The 14,094-nt window shown below is 31.7% G+C and overlaps 1 long non-coding RNA gene across 3 annotated transcripts; it reads right to left on the bottom strand.

Moving 5' to 3' along the window:
• Positions 1 to 4,292: 4,292 nt before the first annotated feature.
• LOC139891425 (uncharacterized) lies at positions 4,293 to 6,685 on the bottom strand. 3 transcript variants are annotated; one of them, XR_011773651.1, is made up of 4 exons: positions 6,289 to 6,685; positions 5,143 to 5,699; positions 4,917 to 4,972; positions 4,293 to 4,542 (listed from the first exon to the last, which is right to left on the bottom strand). It is a non-coding gene; the product is annotated as an uncharacterized lncRNA (long non-coding RNA). The 3 variants fall into 3 exon arrangements; XR_011773652.1 differs by having other exon boundaries at positions 5,143 to 5,271; XR_011773650.1 differs by lacking the exon at positions 6,289 to 6,685 and having other exon boundaries at positions 5,143 to 6,257.
• Positions 6,686 to 14,094: the final 7,409 nt, after the last annotated feature.

The following is a 14,094-nucleotide window of genomic DNA, read 5'->3' as shown; positions in this document are numbered from 1 at the left end:
AAATTCTGATCCTTGAAACACCACTGCTACGGGCATGTTTAACTCTAGCCTCAAACAAATAATCTAATATTATCAAACAAGCCACTTTTCTTAATCAGGATAAAAAATTGTAACATATCATTCCTAAGCCTTTAAATCCACCAAAGCAAAGTTGCCACGATAATTTTTGTTTATAACGTACGGAAGCATTGAAATAATTTTCATTTCTTAACACTTCCATAATTTTTGACACTTGTAACACATTAATAACTTGACATGTTTTTGACATCTATAAGTATCACTAAGTTGAAAGCGTGGAAAAAAATCTGTCAAAAATTTTACTGTCAAAAAATATGGTGTAAAAAATATTTGAAGTGCTATTAACTTTTTGACACTTTTCAATGTTATTGGGTTATTCTTTTTGACGCTTTGAAGTGTCAAAAACTTTGTAACACTTATAGATGTCAAAAATAATTTAAATTATTCGTATGTTAAGGTGTTAAAAAATGATTGAAGTGTCAAAAAATAGAACATTTTTGCAGTGAACCCAATAAAGAAGATCAACAGTGTTATCAAACCAAATGAATATATTAACTTTTATCTGGAGTCACTTGTTTCCTCTTGTAGGACTCGATAGTGTTAGACACTGTATTCCTTAGCCCATGCATTGTTCTTATTAGACTAAGCCCATTTATGTTTCTAGGGCATTTGTACTTTGGCTATATAATAGCCTCACTGGTGTACCGTATCATTATCAAATAAAATCCCATTACATAATTTAACAGATAGTGTAGGAAGATAGTAATCTTCTTCGTTCTTTCATTTCAAAGAATCTAGGATGTCACTTATAGATACCTCGCGCAAATCATCTAGTAGGAAAGATAAATTACGTGTACCAGGAGGAATACGAGACCATCTGTCCATCTCCATTGCCTTTGTATTGTCAAAACACCAAATCTTCAAGTAATATAAATGATTGTAACGGTCTTCAAGCGTAATATTACCTAGCCATTTATGTTTTCAGAAGTGTGTATAGTACTTGCGCCATTACCAACACTTAATTGGTAGGAGTCTCGATGTCTATGAGATAGCACTTTAGGTGGCCTTATTAGTCCAATAATAATAATAAAATGAGTAGGGCATAAGAGGGAAATAAAAGAAAGAAAAATCTTAGAATTTGTATGGATATGATGATAGTCGTAGGTTTAATGTGGATGCAAGTACATGGATTAAATAAGGATGTGAGTGGTGGGGTGAAGAATCATTTGATTCAACGCACAAGACTTTAATTAATAGAATAATAGGTAAGCTATCACATGCATTCTTACGAGATATTTAATCATTTGATTCATATTTGAGTTATATTCTATCTGTTTTTTTTTTTTTTTTCTTTTTCAAATACAGTTATAAATAATAAACAAATAACGTGTATTGTCGACCACTAACAATAACAAATTAGCAAATATTGATTATTTGAAAGTCTACATCTGGTCCACTTTAACGTGAATAGAGTGGCCGTGTTTTATTTACCGTAATTTAGCTGTAGTTTTTTTTTAACTGGACATCAAATTCTTTCATTTGTCACTCACACACTCATTAGGGGAAAAAAAACTCCTCGCATCCATCACGCAAAGCGTACCCAAAATGTTTTAGGTTAACTGTTTAGCCTGCACAAAGTGAAGGATACCAAATGTGCAACCTTGGAGAAAACCTCCCCCAAGGATTTGAACCTACACCTACTTTTTCAAGGATACAGGCCCAGAACCAACTGAGCATTTTTAACACTCAGCTAATAGTTCGGTAGTGTAATTTAGCTGTAGTTAGGGCTGTAAACGACTGGAGTCAAGCTCGAACACTGCCAGGCTCGAACTCGGATCGTTTGAATTTCATATAGCTTGAGTTCGACTTGGTTCGAGCTTATTATATTAAGCTCGAGCCCGGCTCGTTTGATATTTTATAAGCTCGAGCTCGACTCGAACTCGATTCGTTAATCATATAATCTTATTTTTCTTTATATAAATAAGTTTATTATATTTCATATTTTATTGTTTTTAAAAATTTAATTCACATATAATAATATTTATTTAGTATTCTTTTTCCAACTATTATTGATATAATAGTATTTATTATAATGGAAAGATCAAGGGGGAAGTGACTGTGGGGAGAAGAGGGAAGTAATTTGTTTTTAAAAAAAATTATTTACAAAAATTAAGATTATGTGAAGATATGAATATTTAAAAAAGACACTTTGTGGTAAATATTATTATTTTGACCAGATAACGTTTGAAGAAATAACATTTATCGATAAATGTTATTCTTGAAAACATTCATCATGATGAATGTTATTTTTCGAGCGTTTTTTCATCTTATGTGAAGTTTTTTTTTTTTAAAAAATTTAGCCCGATTTAGTGTTTAGGGTTTTAAACATTCATCGTGATGAATGTTATTTTTAAAGCGTTTTTTTTTTCATCTTATGTGAAGTTTTGTTTTCAAAATTTATTCCTATTTAGAGTTTAGAGTTTAGGGTTTAAGGTTTTAAGTTTAGGGACTAAACCCAAAACCCTAAACTCTAAACCGTCCGTGTTAAAAACTCAATGTAAACCCTAAATCTAAACCCTAATTTCTAAACCTAAATTTGTAAACTCTAAAAAAGGTCGAAGAATAACATTCATCACGATGAATGTTATATGCTATTTCTTTGAGCGTTTTCTCGCCAAAATAATAACATTATTCACAAAGTGTCTTTTTCAAATGTTTATATTTTCATGTGATCTTAATATTTTTAAAAGTAATTTCAAAAAAAGGAAAAAAAATCACTTCCCCCAAATTGCTTCTTCCCTCTAGATCCTCCCTCATTTATTATAATTATATATTATAAATTATTAAATTATTTAATATTTTGATGTATATAATGAAAAACTCGTTTAGGCTCGCGAGCTTGTTTGAGCTCGAGATATGAAGCTCGAGCTCAAGCTCATTCACTTAAACGAGCTTTAAATAAAGTTCAAACTCGGGTTCGAACTCGAATCGAACTTTTAATGAATCGAGCTCGAGTATCTCACGAGTAGATAGACTCATTTACAACCATAGATGTAGTGTTCTGAACTAAAAAACAGTTGTCACTACAGTAACCTATAAAATTTAAAGAAACGTTAAACAAAAACTCTTTTTTTTCTACGTTATAAGATTTAAACAACAAAAATTTTTGGATAGCCTTCACAAGTTGCAAACGTAATTTTGCGACTTGCGACCATTAGCGAGTTCCTTTTTGTGAGTAACCTTCAATAGTTGTTGCTGACTCGCAAGCCGCCTATTTGTGATTCACAGACTTACGATTTACGAATCATGGGGGTAAGGTTCTGTATGAGATTTCATTATTTCAAATAAAAAATCTTAGATTTTGTCAGATATTTCGTTAGTCCTCTAAATAGAATGGCCGAATTTTTTTTCATTTCATCACCTGAATCTTCTAATTGAACATTTGTTAAAATTCTCGAGCTGCTCAAAACTCCTTCAAATGTATTATCATATTCCATTTTTTACTTTCGTTTACTATACGCAAGGTTGGAGAATTCGGATCTCGGGGAGGTCTCGTTTGGACGTTTTTAGGGAGATCTCGGCATCTCGGAATAATCTCGGGGAGATCTCGGACGTTGACTTACATTGACTTTATAGTTTTTTTTAATAAAAATATACATAAAAACATAAATATATGCATATTTATATACATTTTTACAAGATTTTACAAAAATATCCGAGAAACGAGCGAGAAAATCTTAAATATTATGAATTTTACAAGAAAATCTTACAAATTAGCAAGAAAATCCGAGAAATCATGGCTTTGACTAAGTTTGACCCCGTTGACCGAGAAATCTCGGGAGATGAACATCTCGTCTCGGTTGCCTTCTAAAAACGAGATCTCGGGGGAAATCTCGGGAGATTTACAACACTGACTATACGTAATAAATGTTCTAATAATAATAAATTTGATATTCATGTATGTTATGCTGGTTCTTCCAATTATGTATATGGTATATAACAATTGAGGGTTCTAAACTCTAAAGTCCCTTTAAAACTCACAATCGCACCTGAAAATCAATAAATCAATAAAAAAAATTGTTAGAAAGTGTTTTGAATAATTTAACCTTATCAATAGATTCACCTTTTTGCATAAAGTTCAATGTAAACTAGTTTAATACGCGCGAATTCGCGGGATTAAGAATGTAAATTTTTTATTTGGAGATTTTAATATGAATTCATATATAAAATATAAATTCATTTCACACGTACGTTAAAAATAATTTATATTCACATGAAAATAAGGATATATATTAATATTACTGATAACTATGTTCATATACGTGACAAACTTAACATATATGAAAAGAAGTTTGAATATTTGAGCGAAACTTGTGTCGAGGTCCCCCTGACTCCTTTCGATGCATACAAACAATATCCATTTTGACCCTTAACCAAAACTCATTGATTTTCCACATCTAGTGCTCATACCACATCCTACTCAAGATGACCCTTCCTTTCTTTAAAATTCGCAAACCTTTGTTCCTGTTCGTGGGAAAATATGCAGGAGAAATTAGGACATAAAATATGCTAAATTTCTTCCTAAAATGATAAAAGCATTGAAAAAGAGTAGTCTATGAAAAGGTAGGAGAAGAAAAGAACCAGGCATATTATTTGAAATTCAATGCATTTTCATTCATTTATTGATTTATTCTTAAACTTGCTTTTTTTATTTTTTATGAAAGCGATTTTGATTTTTAATAGTCTCATGTTTTTACTTCTTGACTCCAACCAACCCATGAATACTTTCCCACATATGTAAAACAATATGGATAATATCTCAATAAAAATGCACAAGCCTAGATCAAGCATCATCAAATAGTTAGTTAAAAAAAAAAAGTTGTTCACGTGCATTTTACCCGTAAAGGTCTCACATTCCAAAAGTTCGGGGGCAAACTGTCCAGGGTGCATACATCTGCAATTGGATGGCTAGATTTGTTAGGGACACCCTTTTCAGTTACTTGCACATACCATGATATTCAGACTTTTGCAGTTAATCCGCACAGTTCACACAAAATTTAAATTTATAATTTGAAATTATAATCATAATACCACTCATTCGGATTTTAATCATGCTAAAAGTACCTTCTTCGGTGTGACCTCGTGGGAGCTGGAATCAAGTTAAAGACAAGCTCCTTGTCTTTCAGCTTGGCCTCAACAGTCTTAATTATATATGGATCGTTGGTGACATCGTCAATGGTGAATCCTGAGTAACTGGGTTTGACATTGAAATACGTTATCCGAATGTACCAAACAAACTTTTTTGGTTTACATATGGGAACCCCAACAGTGTTGGTATGAAATCATATTATTTTATACATAAATAGAGAAACAAATGTAAGAATCATTCGACCAATTTAACCTCCTAGTTTTAATGCAATGTTTTAGTTAATTTACTCGACCCGTCAAGAAACATAACCCAAATCGACTCATTTATAACTAACGGGTCGAGATTTGACACCTATAAAATGTAACTGATATATTGCAAAACTTGTTTACTGTTTTTATATTTACATGTATGTGATCCCCCTCTTTTGGCTTTAAATTTATAGCTTATAGAACTTACCGAACCAGCTCCTGCACCGCCACGATATATCATATGTTCCCCATAGATGTAAGTCCATTGTTTGCTTATAAGCTAGCTGTTTGGCATTTATATAATGTACACCCATGACTATAGCATAGCAATAACATTTATTTCAATATCACACTTATGTAATTATAGTTTTAAATATGCACGAATTTCTCTAATCAATTAACTATGATTATAGCAAAAAATCGTATTTTGATCTGTTTCATTCACCATCTTCATAGAATTTGCATATTCCACAAAACTTTACGCACATATCAACCCAACAGTTTGTGCAGGTCAAAGTAATGTGTATACCATGAAACCACTTAATTAATATAGAACAAATAATTGAAACATACCGGCTGATTTGTTTCAAAAAAATCGAACATACCATCTTCAACAAACATACAATTTCCCATAAGCCTAGGACTTAAGCATCTAAGACCATCTTTGAATCACAAACTTACTAAACACATCAGATCAAACAAAAATAATAGTCTTCTAATAAAGTAATCTGATGATATGTGATGGTGATGATTTTGTTTAATTTGGTTTATATATCATATATTAATTTCTTGAAACTTAATCGATTATACAAGATACTAATTATACAAAATGTATTAATTGAATTACAAAAAATTAAGATAACATATTGATACCTGAATAACCTAACTCTGCGACGACAAAACTTCAATCATGACCTATTTTCCGCCATTTAATTTTAAGACAGAGGACAACCTTCTTCAACAGTCAGAATCTGTGAAAATATATAATCTGCAAGCGTGTAATCATATTAGGATCATGATCGAATTGAATATCTGCGTAGATTGGGATTAGGGTTAAAATGACTGAATTTAGGGATTTTCGAGTAGCCGAGTAAACAGGTTAATTTGATCTAGTATTCGCAGGTTATGAATTTCATTTAAAATCGATCAATTTCATGTCAAATGATCAATCTAAATACTGCTAGTACTCGTATAATTGTAGATACAAGAATTGCTACACGTTTAGGGTAATTGAACGGAGTATGAAGGTTTTTTTTTATGGAGCGTGTGTCCGGCTGTTTTTGCGTATGTTATGTTTTTGGACAATATTAAATAAGAGGGTATTTTAGAACTTTTACTTGATGATTAGCTAATGTAAATGATTTGTTAGCTAATACATTTAATGGATGGTTAAGATTGAATATTTGAATAGATCCTAAGGTAAAAAGGGGTGTGATTTTGTAAGTACGAGAGATAATGCTCATATTTTAATATTTAAAAGAGAAAAGAGAGAGCTATGTTTTTTTATATCATTGATGTCCAAAAGACTATAAAGATTTATTACATCAATTCATTACTAACGCTCATATTGAAATGTACGTTGTCGAGAAAGAAAAGATTTATCTACTATTGGCACTAACAAACGGAGCACACATATTCTCAAACATACGAATGTGATCAGCGATCAACACGTCAACCAAAACATACCCAAAAATCAAACAATTGTACTTGATGAGCCAATTTTCATTGAAACAACTAACATATACCACTCATTGCCAAACACGACCGAGTTTGATATGGACCATTATGGTGAAGTAAATGTTATTAAAAGAAAAAAATTCCATTTATTCATTTGATTATTGACTTTGGATTCAGATGAAGAAAACAGAGATGAAGAAGATGGCGGCGTTGTAATAATCAGCGAATACAATGACATATCTGGAATACACCACCCTTGTTAAGGAAAAATGAGCCTTAAATTATTCTTGTTTGGGAAAACACGTATGCAAGATCCGATCTGATAAAATCGGGTATGTTGTTTTAAAGCAAGGAAGAGTTCGTGCATAGACTACGTATGTCTTATTGAAAACTTTGAAATAAAACTAGCAAAATAGACATATCAAGGTATACAGCCAAATGTGTGTTGTCAAATTGTGAGTAGAAACATAGTGTACATAAAATTTTATTGACTAAGAATTTTTACGTGCGAAAGTTGTTTAACACACACATATGCTCCCGGACACAATTGTTGAATAACAATAAGCATGCAAATAAAACGTTTTGGGTCATATCTTGATGAACTATGTGAAGTTAGAAGGAAGAGCGTACAAGAAAAAGGAGATTCAAAATGATATGAACGATCAATTTAGGGTGAACATCTCGTACAACCATGCGTAGAGGGCCAAGTGTCACGCTATAGAGTTTCTCCGGGGAAATATGAATATGGATGAGTCTCTCAAACTATGCCCATGTACATACATAATCTAAAACTTCACAACCCGGGTACTGTGACGAATATTCTTACGGATAAAGAATATAAGTTTAAGATGTGTTACATACCAATTGGAGTTGCGGTAAGTGTTTCAATAACCTTTTAATGTACACCATTTTGTGTTATCTTTTACTACCTATTTTAAAACACGCAGATTCATACATTCGTTGATTTTACATGCCTGATTGTCATGTAAAAGTTTATTGAAACTACGGCATTTTGCCACTTGGATATGGCATCGATGAAGGCGAGATAACTTGCGTTAGGCCAAGGTTTTTTTCAGTATATGTGAGACACCTAGAATCTGTTGGTCTGGGTGAACGTGTTGCTGGCATACTTTTTTTTTTTTTTTTTGCAAATCAACGAGACCACCTAGAATCTGTTGGTCTGTGAGACGACACAAGTGAAGAGTCATCACATCAAGTATTGGGCACGTCTTTGAGTGAACACTAGTTGTGCTTGAGTTGTGATCCACTCCAGTCAAGTCGAATCTTGTCAATTAGCTTTAGGAGATTCGATTACCCTCTTTATATTGAAATTCTCTCTGGGAATCATATCTCTATGAGATCATATACCTAAGATATAACTCGAAAGGTTCAAAGCGTCTTGTCATTCTATCTATTTACACTTTATTCGGAAAGAATATCTAGAAAATTTCATAGAGTCTTATCCAAAGTCTTATCTAAAACCTTTTCCCGATATCGATGATTCACAAATCACAAATGGGCGGCTTGCGACTTGTGCCTCAACAGTAACTAATGAAGGTCACTCACAAAATGGTAATTTTTTTTTTTGGTAAAGGGTATCACCCGGCGTATCTTTATTGAAAAGAATATAGAAAGGTAACACAATAAGTACAAGCGACTATAGAAGAGTACTATAGCCTCTCAGTCAACCTAGCTAACACAAAATATTAGCTACCTGAGCAAGAAGCTCACTACAAGAACTAATGATCGTAACTTGCAATATTTTGTTTGCAACTTGCAAGGGCTATCCAACAACTTTTTTGTGTAGTTAAATTTTATAATAACTTGTTGTATAAAATAACATTTTGGTTAATTTCTCAATTTTGAATACCTTTATAAAATATTATGTACGAAGTAATTGATACAATGTATGTGAAATAAGGTATACATCTTTTGTTCTTTTACAAAGTTTTAGTACATTATTTCATTTTGAGAGGTGATCTTAACACACTAATTTTTAAACCATGCACATCAATTTACATTCATTGACAATTTTACCTTTGAATTAATTAATAAATACTTTAATATACTTCCAAAGTAAAAGAAGAAAATTTATAATGACAATCCTAAAGTTGTTTTAAGAAATTACCACATGTTTATTTGTACATCAAAACTAACTACTCACCCTCTAAAGATAACTATCACCAACGATTAAAATTGTACCACTTTTTTTTTCACAAACTTAGGCATGCTTGGTTAGGCGGGGTATTGGACATTAGGGAATGAGTTTGACAATCATTAAAGGTGTGATTGGTTTAAAATGGGGAATGATAATGGAAATGGAAAAGAAATGGTAATAAGAATGTAATGCTCATTCTCATTCCATTGTTATTGCTTGGTTGCTATTTATATTTGATTAATTTAATCACGCATTTCTTACGGAGTATTTTATCAAATTTGTTAGTAAAAACAATAGCAAACCATCCTAGACACTAATTTGTGATAAAGTGTCTCCAAATTTATTACAACTCGATCAATCTTATGTAGATGAGATAATTAATCGATTAAAACTTAAACTAACACTAATCTTAGTTCTAGGGTGTGTTTGGACGAAATTAGCTGGAGCTGGAGCTGGAGTTTATGGGCTAGAGCTGGAGCTGGAGCTAATGGTAGCTGGAGCTTATTATTTTTTATAAGTGTTTGGTAAACTAGCTGGAGCTTATTTTTCAGTTCATAAGCTCTACTTTTTTTCATAAGCTACTAGAAATAGCTTATTTTTCTAGAGCTTATGATTTTCATAAGCTCTACTTTTTATGTCTACCAAACAAAGCTTATTACTTGGAGCTTATTAAAATCATAAGCTCAAGCTCCCATAAGCTCTCATAAGCTCCCATAAGCTCTTGCGCCAAACACACCCCTAGCATATTCGTGTCGTAGCCAAGATTGGCATCATATATTGTATTATCTCGTGTTGTACATCTTTCGGGTTAATAAAAGTTTAGTTGCCCTTAAAAAAAAATAACGAATGATCTTATCAGAAGTGATAAACGGTTATCATTATTAGATATAAAAAAAATTTGATTGTTTAAATTTTTTTTATTTATTTCGGAAATATAAAACAAACATAGGAGGATAAGATCATACAATAACAATATAAGTTAATACCTTTATTGAATCTTCTGGTTACTTCATTTTCAATTTGTAAGTTAGTATAGTACGTGAATCGTATATGTCACTACAAGAAAATGATGAATTAGAGACGACACTTTTAGGGACGACATCCAGTCGTCCCCAAAAGAAAGGAAAACGACAAAAAATGTCCCAGCTTTTTCTGAAACGTTTGACCAGTTTTGTTGGGACGACATTTAGGGACGACATGTCGTCCCCAAAGAAATTACCTTTTTTATTTATTTTATTTCGTCAAAACTGGCTCCAAAAAGTGAAAAAATTTCCGCCAAAACTTTTAGGGACGACATGTCGTCCCTGTATGTCGTCCCTAATGTTAAAAAATTCAAAAAAATTCGTGAAAAAAATGGCGGAACCCAAAATTTTCCCTCCACACTAATCAGGGACGACATGTCGTCCCTGTATGTCGTCCCTAATGAACTGACCTGCTAAAACCAGATCCATCCACCACTTTACTCATTTTACACCGCATCTCTCTCAAATATAGCGAAACTTCGGCGATTTGCAGTGATTTCAGGTACAAAAACACCAAATTAAAGCTTTTCTTCCATCTTTAATCACTAACAATTATGTTCTTCATATTTTTCTTTCAAAATTAAAGTTTATTGTTTTGAGTTTGTTAAGATCCGAATTTAATTGCTGCGATTTCAGGTTCAAAGAACACCAATTCCAACCATTTCTTGCATCTTTAAACACTAAAAAGGTATGTTCTTCATTTATTTTTCAAATTAAAATTTTGGTATTTTGGTTGCTTTAAATCCAATAATTGTGGTTGTGTTTTGGAAGATTGTTGTATTTGATTATGTTTAGGTAAATGATTTTCATGCTTTAATTATTATTTTGCTGTTGTTTGATGATTTTATGAAATTTTTGTTGATTAAATCCGAATTTTGTTATAAAAGTTGTAGTTTTTGTTATGAAATTATCAAGAACATGTTGATTAAGCTTTGTTGATTAAATCCGAATTTTGTTATAAAGTTGTATAAGTATAAATGTTATTGTTTATGTTTATGTTTATGCTTATGCTTATTGTTTTATGTGTATATGAAGGTTTGGAACACTTAAACTAGGTTGCATTTGATGTTCAAATTGTAGTATTTCCTTTTATGCAAAGTGGGTATTGTCCTCTGCTTCAAAATTTGCCATTTGGGGAAACATTAACATACATATTTATGAAAGGCAAAAGCAATCATACTTGTATGCAAATAAATATTTATGTGGGGCTTGCACAATATTGTATGAAATTGGCATTTTTAAATGTTTCAAAATTCATGCATTTATTTAGATCGTTAAAAAGAAAAAAAGAAAAAAAATCATTCACATACATCTTCATGTATGTGAATGAAGTCATTATGTTGGAGTGATGAAGTCATTATGTTGGAAGTTTTAGGCAAACGTCGCGGGTACCGTCGCGGAGTGGGTAAAACGTTACCCGGATCGGCTAGTACATCATCTTCATCATCAACTTGTCAAACAAGACGACCACCACCACCGGGTTCCGAAAACCCATTGCTAAAGGAAGCGGTATACGATACTTTTGCCTTTAACAATATGGCAATCCCGCCCCAATGGCAATCTTTTTTCCCAACCCCCAATCAAACTCAAGAAACCGAAGGTGAAGACGAAGGTGATGACGATGAAGACATGGAAGAAAGTGGTGCGTCTCAAAGCGAAAGTGATGAAGAAAATGAAGATGAAGCAAGGTAAGTTTGTAAGTTTGTTTGCTATTCGGATTTGGTTTAAGTTTGTAAACTTTGGATAATGTTTTAAGGTTGTAAACTTTGTGTCGGATTGTAATCTTTTAGTATTCGGATTAAGTTTGTAACGGTTGGATAATGTTTCGGACATGTTTTAATTAATGTTGAGCTTGTGTTTGTGAAATATATTGTGTTTTGTGCAACAGGTTTTGATTTGGTTTAAATGTGCCGTTTTTACGGCTGGAAAAGCAGTTTTTAATCGGCCCAAAAACGATAACAGCTTATTGGGGACGACATGTTGTACCCTTTTGTCGTCCCCAATTACATTTTAATATTATTATTATTATTTAGAATGAAAATAGGATATTTTAATATTATTTTTTTAGAGACGACATGTCGTCCCTAAAGAGTCGTCCCAATTAGATTAAAAATATTATAATTATTAATTCGTTGGAAAAATGATTTTTTTAATATTATTTCTTTAGGGACGACATGCCGTCCCTAAAAGTCGTCCCCAAAAAATGGACAAGATTAACAATTGAAAAGTCAAAGTGGGTCCCACCGTCGTCCCTAAAAAAAATCAGTCGTCCCGAAAAACTTTTCGCGACAGAACACTGGGGACGACTTTATGGGGACGACATGTCGTCCCGCAAGATTATTGAGGACGACATGTCGTCCCTAAAAACAAAATTTTGTTGTCCCCAATTGGGGTTTTTCCAGTAGTGTGTGAGCTCATTTTTATTTTCGTTTAAGGCTTTTAAATTGTTGAGACGGCCCTACCCATTACCTACTCATTTCCCTCAAATCCTAATTACGTGTTCTCTTTCAATTTCCCTCTTTTTTTTTTTTTTTGTAACTTCTCTCCACTCAGTTTCTTCACTTTTTCCATCATATCATATTCTGCTGCAAATTATACATAAACATGTCGCTACAAAATCCAAAAGAATTTGTATTAATTTATATATCCTTATTGTATGATTTTTAAACTGTTATGTTTGTTTATATTATTTTTATATTTAGGGCATTAAAATATTAACGGTTATTTAACAAGATGATAGTGATTATTCTGGTCATATGTTATAAAATGTTGTTATCTTTATTTGAATTGATTATAAATATCTGAATTATGATCATCTTATCTGCATATGATTGACTGATTTGGTAGTTACACTTGTAAGGATTTGTGGTCATTTTAATACCTTCTTATTCCATCCTATTCCATCTGCTTGGGTAGTTGGGTTGCTTTTAAAACGTCAAATATTAGCATATATTAAAAAATTAATGGGTACTGTTCTTTATTTAGAAGTGTAAAATAGATAGATACGTAGACTGTACGTGAGCTTATATATATCTAGCATGCAAGTATGCATTGTAGTAAGTAAAGAAACATTACTAGTGCTTGTAATGAAGTAATATTAGAACTATATATATATATATATATATATATATATATATATATATATATATATATATATATATATATATATATATATATATATATATATATATATATATTCTACGTAATCATGTATTAATACAACCAAATAATTTGTTTTTAAAGATAAGCTGGTGATTAAATTGATTATATTATAAAGTAGCAACCAAGCAATCATAATGGAATGAGAATGGCCGTTGCATTCCTATTAATATCAGTTTAATTCATGTATTTGTGTTTTAAGAAGGTTAAAATTCATTAAAATATATGAAGATAGTGGAAGATGTGGAACAAAGGAAAAAGAGGCAATTTAAATTCACAGAAAAACGAGAATGACGGTTTTGATAGTGGGTGGGGTAAAATTCTTTTTAATTAATGGTTATAAGGGGAAAATGGTCAATGAATATATATTGGTGTGATGTTCATATATAAAATTGTGTGAGCATCACTCCTTTTTATTTTATATAATAATACATAAAGAATAGAAAATGTCAAATATAGCTCTTTAAAACTATACTAGTTAAATAACTCGTAAAATTACGGATTTATTAAATAATCTAAGTTTAAACATACTATTATGGAGATTATTTACCAAACTAATGAAAAACGTCCAAATTATTAAAGTTTAGAAAATACATATAGCAAATAATTACAACGAAAGCGTATCACATATATTTTGTCCGGAACATATGCGTCCGAAATAAT

This window comes from Rutidosis leptorrhynchoides, chromosome 2 (genome assembly GCF_046630445.1).
Source record: "Rutidosis leptorrhynchoides isolate AG116_Rl617_1_P2 chromosome 2, CSIRO_AGI_Rlap_v1, whole genome shotgun sequence".
Taxonomy (NCBI): Eukaryota; Viridiplantae; Streptophyta; class Magnoliopsida; order Asterales; family Asteraceae; genus Rutidosis; species Rutidosis leptorrhynchoides.
Note: the sequence above shows the minus strand (reverse complement) of the source record. Positions and strands in the feature narration are given on the sequence as shown.